The following is a 12,636-nucleotide window of genomic DNA, read 5'->3' as shown; positions in this document are numbered from 1 at the left end:
AGAGCGCTCAGTCAGGAGGAAGTTACCTTGATGGTCCTCTGGTGACTGGAGTGAAGGATCTCAGAATAGGTCCCAGGGAAGCTGGTTGAACTCCCTTCTGAGGTGCAGGGGGAGCAAATGCACTGGGGAACCTATCCCAGTATGGAGCCACCAATGAAAGAGGATCAGACACATCCATCCTATGGGACCATGCAGAGGCAGGCAGGCAAAGGAGAAAGATTACAAGGTTTATTAGAGGAGCCATATTTCCCCCAAGAGGGAGCACATGACCTCCATCACCATCCTGGTAGCAGAAGTATCTGAGAGAAAAGGAAGTGAGGTAGATAGGAGTTCTGGTGGGTCTGGGTGGAGAGAGGGAGAGGCCAGTTGTATGGAGGGAACTCCAGAAATGGGAGGGGGCCCAGATGTGGGTGGAGCTGAGGACCAAAGGTGAGCAATCTACAAACTGCAGTTCAAAGCCAGTCCAGGCAGAGAAAGATTATCATCTCTAACTAGCCAGCAGAGTGCCAAAAAAGTGGGCAGAGTTGCTTTGGAGTCCGAAGTGGCAAAGCGCAATCCTTGTACTGGAGAGCTGAAAAACAGCACTCAGGCACTAAGTTCAAGTCCAGTGACCAAGGGAAATGTCAAGGTTGCATTTACCCTAACATAGAAAGAGGCACTGCTGGGACTTTGGCAATAATGTTTGGCTCTTCTAAAATTGATCAGAGCTGGAGGTCATGGCAAGCTAGTTTATAAGCATGCATAACTGGGCAAAAACTTGTCAACCATTTGTAATAGTTGGCTGTAAAAGGCTGAGTTTGTGAAATGTGGGGAATAGCTTAAATCCAAACTGCTCTGTATGTGCTTAAGACCCTAATTGGCAGTAAATTCTGGGCTGACACTAACCAAATAAATTTGTTTAAGAATAAAATATGAAATTGTTAGGACCAGATCGAAAGTAAACAGATAGGGTATTAATTAGAACAAGGAAGGAGAAAATTCAAATTTAACTGAGACAAATAAGTCCCAGGTAAGCAGAGAAACATTGGTATAAACACCAAAATAAAACAAAATTGTGGTCTGATAATTACTAAAAAGATCATTTATATCAGGATTTAGACCAAATGTTAAATTTTCAAAGATAAGGGCTTAAGTAGAGAGTTAAGCACCAGGAGCTACACTAAACATCTGTATGCCAAAGGATGGGCTGTCCCACCTAGGCTATTTGAGGAGCTAAACAATGCTTTCGCCCATTTGGGGAGGTAATGTTTTCCTAGAATTTCAAGGTAAGACTTGTCCCACCTCCAGGCCTTGAAGCTGGGTACAATGCCCCCATCTCCAGCCTAGATACCAGGATGTCTACAGGCAGTTGTTTGGACTCAACCACCCTATTTGCCTTAATGCAATTTGTAATCACTAACTGTTAGTTCTGCTTTTATAACTTGTTTGTCAATTACAAAACTGCCACTGAACACCTACAAGTGGAACTTCTTATGGATCTTACCTTTAAACATCCTAGACTATTTAAATCTTTTACAAACCAAAGTACTAAACAGGCTATGCTGCTATAGCCCCCCCCCCAACAGGGTCCATACAGCTATTAAAAGTTAAAAAATTATGTCTAAACTCTAGTTTGGAATAAAATGTAATTAGTAAAAAGTTGTCACCTTGACAAACTACCCCACACCATATTATAAAAGCCAGTGTACAACCAGAAAAATATTAGGGGAGTTTACTAAAGTTAGTCCCTAGGAAAACTTCTTTAATCAACCTGTGTAGACTAATGCCAACTGTTTACACACCCATAAAACATTTAAGCTTCAATTATAAAAAAAAAAAAAAAAAAACGAAAAAGGGGAATCCCCAAGGGAAACTTTTGCCTTCACCTTATTTAAATTTTTAAAATTTCACTCAAAGTGATCCTTTCACTAAAGCTGAAAAGCATTTTATCCCTCTAGCACCACCTCACTATCTATTCCCATATGGTTTAAAAAATTTAATCAATGAAGACTAAGAGTAATGCCCCATAAGGGAAAACAGTGTTTCTATCATTCCAGATGGATCCACTGGCAACATCTGGGTCCCTTTTTGACTCATCCGACCTCCAGAGAAGCAAAAACAACACAACACAACCCTGAGGAAGAAGATCTAGTACGCAGCTTCGCAGACCTAAGCTTTAAGTCCCGAGGAAGCCATCATCCTTATCTTAAGAAAACCAGCTTGACCCCACCAACATGGGGTCAGAATAAGGTGTTGACACAAGACCGAAGCCACCCTGGTCAGTACAAAAACCCCTAGAATACCTGAATATCTGTTTTGGCCGTGATTGCACTGCTTGTGAATACATCTGCAGTGAACATGCATATTGGGTCTATGTCCCTCACCCACCATTGTTAAAATTAGTGGATTAGCTAGACCAAGGTCCGGTGGCGTATACAAATGACAGCACGTATTTTCCGCCACCATGGGATCATGCAGACCCTACTCATCCAGGTGAGGAAGGAATACCTTATATTATTTCCTTAGGATTTGAGTCTTTACCACTGTGTTTAGGGACATCACCTTGCTTACCAACCAGAAGACAGGTATGGGCATACATCTTGCCTGATGATAAGATCAACAATCATATGGGGCTATTCAGAACAAGTTCCTTAAATTTTATTGGTCAGGATCATTCTTATACAAATAAGACTGGGCAACCACCTAACCTAGTATGCCAGGACATTAATTATTGAATTGGGTTTATGTTTCTATTCAGTGGTCTCAGTGTCAAAACCCTAGAGGAAAGATTATACAGCATAATGATAACATCTCATTTATAGATTGAGGTCCTCATGGATGTTTCATTGCCAATTATTCTGAAAAGCATGTTGGTGATTGGTATACTAATAATTCTTCTGACGGTGACGTCTATACAATGGAGTTATAAATCATGTAGAACCCATTGGCTTGCTCACCTGACATGATGGAGGCCTTGTGCCTCGTAGGCCACATATAAATTTCAGGGGACACTTAGGGCCTGAGCAGTGGCATTTATAAAACTTGCCACCCAATTTTATACAACTCAGAATTGGATTGGTCACTTTACTAGGGCCCATGAGGCAAATTATACATTTTACAGGAACCATTCTTCTACTGTACAGGGTTGTATTAAACTTTCCTATGTACTAGCCCACAGGGACAGTGTCAATCAATGAGAACCCACGCAGCCAGGACTCTTTACATGCTTAAATCATACTATTTCTTTTAATATGCCTTCTCAGTCTCTCTTGATATTAAGATCTCGCTTAGGGGTCTGGGTGCCTGTTAACCTCACCCGACCTTGGCAGGAGAGCCCCACTGTTGGTTTGTTGAAAGGAGTCTTCCAGCAACTGCTGAAGAGAACTAGGAGATTCCTGGGTCTGAGTGTAGCTGTGATCCTTGAAATGATTGCTATCACCATGACTGCTGCGACTGCTGGAGTGGCCCTGCATTCCTCCATCCAAACCAAGGACTTTGTAGAGAAGTGGCTGGACTGTCACCAGCTATGGACTCATCAGCACAATATTAAACAGGACATTGATTCCCGTCTGAACACACTGCAACACAGGGTGCAGTGGATGGGAGACTAGATAATTGATCTGCAGAAACAGCTAACCTTCAAGTGTGATTAGAGCTCAATAAACTGTGCATCACTCCTACTTGATTCAACACTTCTAACATTACTTGGCAGGGACTTCACTACCACCTGCCAGTCTTGCAAGGAAATTTGACTTGGGACATCCACTAGTTACAGCAGGAAGTCATTGAGACTTTCTTGGCACAACTCCCTGGGGTGGGATATGAAGGTCTGGCTGAGGGAATTGCATCTGTGCTAAACCAATTGGACCCTCGTACCTGGTGGCACAGTTTTAAACATAGTGTTTCTACAGATCGATTGCATTATGTCTTGTCAAGATATTGCTGTCTACATTCCAAAATAGTTTCTGCAAATCCCTCCTGCAAAGGATCTCTTGCTTACAGTTGTACTTAAAAAACAAAAAAGGGGGGAGATGTCAGAGGCATCGACTGGCATAACCCCATTTGTTGCTGTTTCCACAGTGGGATCTGGGGACACGATGTGTGGTATAGGCAAGAAGGGACTACACCATGTGGGTATAGACAAAATTTATTGAAACATCACATGCTTATATACAGCACACAAGCAGGAGAAGTAAATCTTCAGTCAGGGGCAGAGAGTTAAACAGTTTTATGGGAGCACAGGCAATGAGAGTTTAAACAGAAAAAGCTAATCCTTGTCAACAAATGTGGAGCAGTTCCACTAATCAAGGTTGTAAAAGTAGGTAAAGCACAGGTGATTACACATAGGGGGAGTCTCCAGGCATTGTTCTACGTGGTTAAGTAGATGAAGCAGGAATGGTACTTTGAGCAAACCATTACCTGAGTCTTGCACCGGGGGCAGAACCTTTGCCCAGCATGGAGGAAGGGGTGTCCCTTCCTCCCCGAGAAGAATTGGAAGTGGTCCTGTGGCTCAGGTGGTAGGGCACTTGCTTTCAGCTGAAAAGCTGAGGGACAGCGCCCAGGCCCAGAGTTCAAGCCCCACGACCAACAAAAATAAATAAATTGGAAGGAAAGAATGCATGCCTGCATGCACCCTCAGGGCACACAGGTGCTCAGATGGGGTTTTGTAGGCCTATGCCTCCAACACCCATCTGAACCCCTCTCCTTTTGCTCCAGATCCAGCTCCCAGATCTTAGGCCGATTGGGTGGAAGGGGGTTGTGTCAATCCTGGAGTTTTTCTCCGCCTCTGGCTGTGCCTGAGCAGCTGCAGGAGCCCTGGCCCATGCTGCACGAGGCAGCAACAACTGCTTCAGTCGCTGCTGCAAGTTTGGCCATTTGGCTCCACTCCTGCCTGGTTGCCCTGACACTGGAGGAGTCTCGCTGACTCCTTTGCTGTTTCACACTGCACCTCCAGCCTAGGGATGAGCCCAGGAAGCTCGGCGCTGGAGCCTTTGAGGCCTGAGGTCAGCCACTGGAGGGATTTGGAGGGGCTTCCCTGACTGCAGGGTCTGGCCTGAGGAGCCTGTGCCCCAGCCATGGCTGCTTGCTGCTTCTCACTGTTGCTCAGAAGAAGCGGCGGTGGCGGCGCTGGCCTGTAGCCGGCTTGCTTGCTCCCTCCGAGGCTCTTACAGTAGTGTTACTGGCAGAACAATATCCCAACTGCTCTAGTACTATTTTATTGTATTTTAAAAATAAAAGACTTCATGGGCCCCATAAGTGCTTTATAAAATATGACTGGCAGCCGCTATTTAAATAAATGTGAGAATTCAGGAGGTTTTTTTTTTTATCTTCCTAAGTGATTTTTTTTGTCTGTCTTGGGACTTGAACTCTGGGCCTGGGTGCTGCTGTCCCTTAGCTCTTCAGCTAAAAGCTAGCACTCTACCACTTGAGCCACAGGACCACTTAGGTTTTTTGGTGGTTTATTGGAGATAAGAGTCTCATGGTCTTTCCTGCACTGGTTGGCTTTGAACCAGATCTCAGCTTCCTGAGTGGCTAGGATTACAGGCAGGAGCCACTTGCGCCCAGCTCTAAGTGATCATTTTAAAGGCTAAGCATGATAGATCACTCCTGTAGTACCATCGACTTGGGAGGCATAGATTGAGAGGACTGCAATCCAAGACCAACCCAGGCAAAAAGTGAGATCTGATCACAATCATCAAGCTGGGCTGATTCCAATAATCTCAGCTAGATGGGAGGCTGGTCCTGGGATGGGAAGAAAACAGGATGCCCTAACTTAAAAACTAAAGTACAAAAAGGCCGTGGTGTGGATTAAGAGTTAAACACCTGCCTAAGCATGAAATCCTTTGTATAAACCCTAGTACTGAGAAAAGGAGGGAGGGAGGAAAGCAGGAAGGGATATAGGGGAGGGAGAGAGATGTTATTTCATTAATTTTACATTTTTCCTAACACCATTCATTTTGAGTTTCTTTTGCTCAAGACTAGCACTCTGCCACTCAAGCCTCAGTACCACTTCCAGCCTTTTCTCTTTATGTGGTACTGAGGAACCAAACCCAGGACTTCATGTATGTGCTAGGCCAGCACTTTATTACTAAGCCACATTCCCAGTCCTTCTTTTATTTTGTAAGATGAGGTTTGGTTTTGTGTTCTTCTCTTGGCATGGAACTTAGGCTAGTCTCGACCTAACTTCTGACTCAGCCTCCTAAATTCAGAGATTGCAAACATAGACCACCATGCTCAGCTCAGGATTCCTTTGAGAGAATCATCTTTTCAGAGACAGAGTTATTCTGTCTTCCTTGGATTGGATGGCCTTTTGCTTTTGGCATTGTGTTAATCCCATTTCTTGTCCTGATATATTTCTCCTCTTAGATCAATAGAAAAATTTCAGGTTCCCAACTTGAAGCCTATTGGTGTCATCCAATAATATCACAAAACTTGTGAATACCATTACCTGGCATCATGGGCATGCCAGCCAGCTAAAACTCAGCTATCAGATGGGCTTGGGCTCCAACAATGCAGGCATTTCTCTGCATAATCTGAAAACTGTCATAGATAATGTTGGTTTATCCCATCCTGTTTTCAGCTGCTTGCCATTCTGAGCTTTATATGTTTTTGCATTCTTTTATTTATTTATTTATTTATTTTGAGTCATGGGCCTTGATCTCTGGGCTTGGCTTGGGTGATGTCCCTGAGCTTTTCAACTCAAGGCTAGCACTCTATGACTTGAGCCACAGAGCCACTTCTGGTTTTCTGCTGGTTTATTGGAGATAGGAGTCTCACGGACTTTCCACCCTGGGCTGGCTTTGAACCACGATCCTCAGATCTCAGACTTCTAAGTAGCTAGGATTACAGGTGTGAGCCACCTGTACCCGGCCCTGACTGAATCTTGAAAAGAGAAGACAGGAATAGGTCAAGAGACAGACAGTATCAAAAAGGGGATGGGAGGGATCGAGAGTCCTGACTGAGCAGTGGATCCATATAAAGTCTGATCAGACTTACTCCAAACATGAAGGAACATCTTCAGTCTGGATGTGGGATGCCTATAAACATTGTCAGGGACATGAAATGAGCAGGGCTGGGATGAGGGTTTTAGAGAGCACTGTGGGATGAAGTGTCATTAAAAACTCTCAGCTCTGGGGCTGGGAAGTTGGCTCAGTGGTAGAGCGCTTGCCTTGCATGCCTGAGGCCCTGGGTTCGATTCTTCAGCACCACATAAGCAAAATAGAATAAGCCGGAAGTGGCGCTCTGGCTCAAGTGGTAGAGCACTAGCCTTGAGCTGAAGAGCTGAGGGACAGGGCACAGGCCCAGAGTTCAGGCCCCACAACCGGACCCTCCCCCCCAAAACAAAAACCCTCTCAGTTCTGACAGCACAGATCAGGTGTATGTCTTGGGAGTCCCCTGTTGTGCCGTGGCAATGCTCTTCCTGTGTATGTCTGCCTAGAGGGGGAGGTGTTTGCTCCTTATTTGTCATTAATTCTAGAGGACAGAGGAGCCCCATGAGTCCAGTAAACAGATGCTTTCTGGCAGCTTCTCACAGTGTTTCCTCCAGGCAGCACCAGGCTCTTTACTTGCTCTGATGAGGCAGCTGCATATGGGTCTGCAGGAATTTCTTGTCAAGAAATTAGAGAGTCATTCATTCATTACTCTAGAACAAAGAATGGCAATGCCTAACTATAGGTTGCTTTGTTATTCCAATGTGTGTGCTACTGGCACTGGCTTGTCTCTTCAGTCTGCACAGGCTCAGGACAATACTATAGTCAGCTCTGACACACCAGCTTACACCCAGTCACTACTCAGAATGTGATGTCAAAGCTACGGTAATAGATGACAAGGCTGTTTAAGTCAGAATAATATCACAGCAGAATGCACTATGATATCTTTTTGCTCCTCTGATTTAACAGCTTCTAAGCTAGTGTTTCCTGGCTTTCTATCCTTGTGGCCTAGTATGAGAGCCATCTAGGTTGATGCAATGCATCAGCCAGGAGAAGGGTGTCTATAGTCAGAGTATGACACAAAAAATAGCATCTGTGGTGGAGGTTAGACTTGGTGTTGGATTATAATTAAGCGCTTGCTGCAAAGCTGGGAACCATGGAAATGGACTGCCATTGTGAAATGGACATGGGATAATTTAGGAGACAACAAGGATCTGAGTAGCTCTCACCTGTAATCCTAGCTACTCAGGATGCTGTGATCTGAGTACTGAGGTTCAGAGACAACCTAGGCACAAATATCAGATAGTTACTTTCTTCCAATTAACTAGCAAAAACTGGAACTAGAGCTGTGGCTGAAGTACTTACTAGCCATAAGAAAAAGAGCTAAGGGTCAGCACTGAGCACATGCTAGCATGAAAAAAATGAGAAAGATTTAAGAAGGGAAATTACAAGAAACTTACTGTGAACAATTAGACCTCTAATTATCTTTCTTTTTATTAGCAAGTATTGGTTGTACAAGGAGGAGGTTGTGAAGTTCCCATACATGTATACAATGTATACAATGTAGGTTACCCCCTCCATAACCTACCCAGTCTTATTTCCAGTTAACACGAAAAAGCCAGAAGCAGTGAGGTAGCTCAAGTGGAAGGGTCCCAGCCTTGAGCAAAAAACTGAAATGACATTACCAGGTCCTGAGTTGAAGCCCTAGTACAAGGACCACCACACCCAACAAAAATAAAACATTCCATGGGAATGAATGTAGATCTTGTAACATACAACTACAGAAAATAGTAATGTCTGGCATTGAGCTTCCTTAAATTATAAATAACATGAGGAAACTGTTAGGTTTTTAAAAAGAGGTAGCCGAGTAAGAACTGCACCAGCACGCACGTGGTATTCAGGTAAGGGGTAGTAGACCTGCTGGGACCAGGCAAGGTTGGCACTCCACGTGGCTGGGAAAGGCCTGGGAATGAGAGAGAGCTGGGAAAAGAGGAAAGAGAGAGAGAAAAGAGCCAGAAAAGAGCAGAGAGAGGGGTAAGAACAGTAGCACTCACGTGGTATTCAGGTTAAGGGGTAGACCTGCTGGGACCAGGCAAGGTTGGCACTCCACGTGGCTGGGAAAGAGAGAGAGAGCAAGAAAAGAGCAGCAAGAGGAAGAGAAGAAGAGCAAGAGCAAGAGCAAGAGCAAGAGAGCGTCTGGGCCTGGGTTAGGCCTTATGTAGGGTATGGGCGGGGAAAGGTGTGGCCACATCAAATTCAGATGTGACCTCAGCGGATGCAGATGTGACCTCTTCCAGGTATCCCAGTTGCCTAGGTAACGCAGGTACTGGGTGGAGACTTTGCTGCGAGGAGGGTGGAGTCTGCTGGCCATCCAGGAGCGGACCTTACATTCCAGCCTTTTAATAATCATGAAATAGGGCGAGGATTCTCTCTGGCTACTTCCTGCTGACAAGGGGCGTCGACAATAGGGGTAAAAGGCTGGAATTTGGTCTCCTCCCAGAGAAGGCAGTGAGCAGCAGCTGTCCCTTGGTGGTGTGAGTCCTTAGATGAAATCTGGAGAAGTCTCATGAGCATTGAGGGGCTGGAAAAAAATACTAGAGAGCAAATAAATGGCAAGGGGAAGGACTTGGGCTGAAAATGTTGTTAGAAATGTCCCTAGTTACTTCTGACATCTGGCGACTAGGTAGAGAAGTCAAGTGACAAAGGCAAGAATATAAATTCCTGTTCAGTTAATAGGTAGACAGGTATAGACACTGGCTGGGTAGGCTTCTTACTTCTACTGACCTCCAGGCTCAGGTTAATTTTGAAAGGGCAGGCACAAAGTAGGTGATGTGACATCATCTCCTCTTACTCCTTTCCACGTTCCCTTGTTCCCCAGACTGGCTGAGTCTAGGTGCTCGTTGCTGGGATGGCTTGTCCCAGTTGGTATTCAAGATTTGAACTCAAGGCCTGGGCACTGTCCCTGAGCACTTCTGCTCAAGGCTAGCACTGAACCACTTTGAGTTATAGTACCACTAGTATTCAAGGAGGTTTGAACTCAAGGCCTGGGCACTGTCCCTGAGCACTTCTGCTCAAGGCTAGCAGGGAACCACTTTGAGTTATAGTACCACTTGCAGAGTTTAGCTGGGAGACAGAGTCTTAGGAATTTTTTAGCCCAAGCTGGCTTTGAACTGAAATCTTTGCCACAAAAGCCCTTTATTATTTCCAATTAAAGCAACAAGGATTTCAAGTAGAATAAGTAGAGCTTACCTGGTTCTTATCAAGAATTGCCAACAAATATTCTGAAATGACAAAACTCATTAGATGTGATGAGAATTTTAGCACAGATATACCCAGTATTTTATTTTATTTTATTTTAATTTTATTTTATTTGAGAACATACTGTACAGAGGGGCGACAATTACATGGGCAGGATAATGCATACATTTCTTACCAAGCATTGCAGCCTCCTCCTTTGTTTACCCTTCACCTCCCTTCCCAGCCTCCCCCCTCCCCCCACCCAATTATACCCCCCTCCCCCCCCACACCGACATTGTAAAGTTGGTTTTGACATGACATTTTATACCCAGTATTTTAGAACCACGTAGTCAGTAGTAGAATACACAACACAAAACAAAAAAGGCAAAACTTAAAACCTAAAATTTCGACAACATTTAGACATCTTTGCTAACAAAGCATATCAGCTGGTTGGGCGTCCATTACCAGGGCCTGTGAAAAGAGCAACTTGTTAGCAAGGCACCTTAGAATAGATGGAGTAGTAAACTTAGTGGAAGGTGAAGGGTCAGATGGGGCCAAATCCTTAAGCCACCACATGGCCAAGATGGCGAATTCAAGATGGCGAATCTCTGAAAGAATGCAAAGAAAGCCTGAATAGATTAAGCCTACATTGGCTAGCGTTTGAGAGGGAACCTAGAGGGGGGGGGGTCCCTGGGACCCAGCCTGCGTCGCACTCTTCAAGACACAGGCCAAAAAGTTATAAAAAAAAAAAAAAGGGTAGAAAGTTGCCCATGAATGGCAGAGAGAGAGCAAAGAGAGCCCGAAAGTAAACAGACTTCTGATCATTTACCATTGCAGTAGCAAAAACTGTGTACTTCTGAGAACGGCATAAAAATGAGGCTCTCTGGCTTTCCAGGGAGCGCAGGAGACATTTCAAAGGGGCTTCACGGCTTGGGCGTGATTCGCAGCACCCGATTAATGAGTAGGAGAGTCAGTCTGGTGAGTGAGGGAGAGCTGACCAGGCAGAAGCGGCGTCCCGACATCCCCCAGAGCCCTCTAGAGAGAGCAACAGAGAACCGTAGAGAGTAGCTCCACTCACCAGAGTAGAGAAGTGGTGTGGACGTGGATGTGAAGGCAGCAATGGTATCAATGCATTGATTCCGCCGCAGACAGACGGGTTTGCAAAAGGCCATCAGAGCAAAAAGGGAAGAACAAAAAAAATGAAAAAAGAAGCAAAAAACAGAGAAATCCCAGCTATCCTGACTATAAGCCTTTATCTGAGTCACGGTACCATTTATGTTAGGTTTCTAAAAAGAGGTAAGCCGAGTAAGAACAGCACCAGCACGCACGTGGTATATAGTAGTAGCCCTGCTGGGACCAGGCAAGGTTGGCACTCCACGTGGCTGGGAAAGGCCTGGGAATGAGAGAGAGCTGGGAAGAGAGGAAAGAGAGAGAGAAAAGAGCCAGAAAAGAGCAGAGAGAGGGGTAAGAACAGTAGCACTCACGTGGTATTCAGGTTAAGGGGTAGACCTGCTGGGACCAGGCAAGGTTGGCACTCCACGTGGCTGGGAAAGAGAGAGAGCAAGAAAAGAGCAAGAGCAAGAGCAAGAGCAGGAGCAGGAGCAGGAGCAGGAGCAGGAGCAGGAGCAGGAGCAGGAGCAGGAGCAGGAGCAGGAGCAGGAGCAGGAGCAAGAGAGCGTCTGGGCCTGGGTTAGGCCTTATGTAGGGTATGGGCGGGGAAAGGTGTGGCCACATCAAATTCAGATGTGACCTCAGTGGATGCAGATGTGACCCCTTCCAGGTATCCTAGTTGCCTAGGTAACGCAGGTACTGGGTGGAGACTTTGCTGCGAGGAGGGTGGAGTCCACTGGCCATCCAGGAGCGGACCTTACAGAAACAAAGGTCCAAAGTCTTTTTGAATAGCATTTTATTTTCTGAGGATAACAGAATAAGAAGACATTGTTATTGTCTGTTCTGTCACATGGTGTTAGATATAAGTATGGGATACTCTGCAGGAAGAACCTCTGTGCAACTTCTGAGGAAACAGAAGTTGGCTGTTCTTTTAAGGGTGAAGGAAATACTTTGTATCTTTTGATGGCTGTGAATCTATGGGAAATCATCAACCTATTAAAAAAACTAGATATAGTTATAGAATTATATCATCTTATAATAAGAAAGGTCATTAAAGGCACTTTAAAACTAAACAAAGAGGGGCTGGGAAGGTGTCTGAATGGTAGAGTGCTTGCCTCACATGCATGAGGCCCTGGGTTCAATTCCTCAGAACCACATAAGCAGAAAAGCAGAAAGTGGTACTGTGGCTCAAGTGGTAGAGCACTAGCCTTGAGCTGAAAAGCTGAGGGACAGCTCCCAGGCCATTTGTTCAGACCCCATGGCCAACAAAATACATACATACATACATACATACATACATACATACATACATACATACTTACATAAACTAAGAATAAGAACTTTAAAAGAGTAAATTAATAGAAATTGAATCTAACTTAAA

General features: G+C 44.9%; 1 long non-coding RNA gene across 4 annotated transcripts in view; it reads left to right on the top strand.

Annotated features, from left to right (window-relative positions):
* The window catches only part of LOC138829485 (uncharacterized), a 34,146-nt gene extending 30,305 nt beyond the window's left edge, over nucleotides 1-3,841 (top strand). For all 4 annotated transcript variants that reach the window (XR_011372626.1, XR_011372627.1, XR_011372625.1 and 1 more), the window contains 2 exons: nucleotides 2,037-2,257; nucleotides 3,309-3,841. This is a non-coding gene — a long non-coding RNA (uncharacterized lncRNA). The remainder of the gene's footprint in view (nucleotides 1-2,036; nucleotides 2,258-3,308) is intronic.
* Nucleotides 3,842-12,636: the final 8,795 nt, after the last annotated feature.

This window comes from Dipodomys merriami, unplaced genomic scaffold, assembly GCF_024711535.1.
Source record: "Dipodomys merriami isolate MVZ:Mamm:240054 unplaced genomic scaffold, mDipMer1.0.p SCAF_1727, whole genome shotgun sequence".
Taxonomy (NCBI): Eukaryota; Metazoa; Chordata; class Mammalia; order Rodentia; family Heteromyidae; genus Dipodomys; species Dipodomys merriami.
This window is presented reverse-complemented; position numbering and strand designations above follow the sequence as displayed.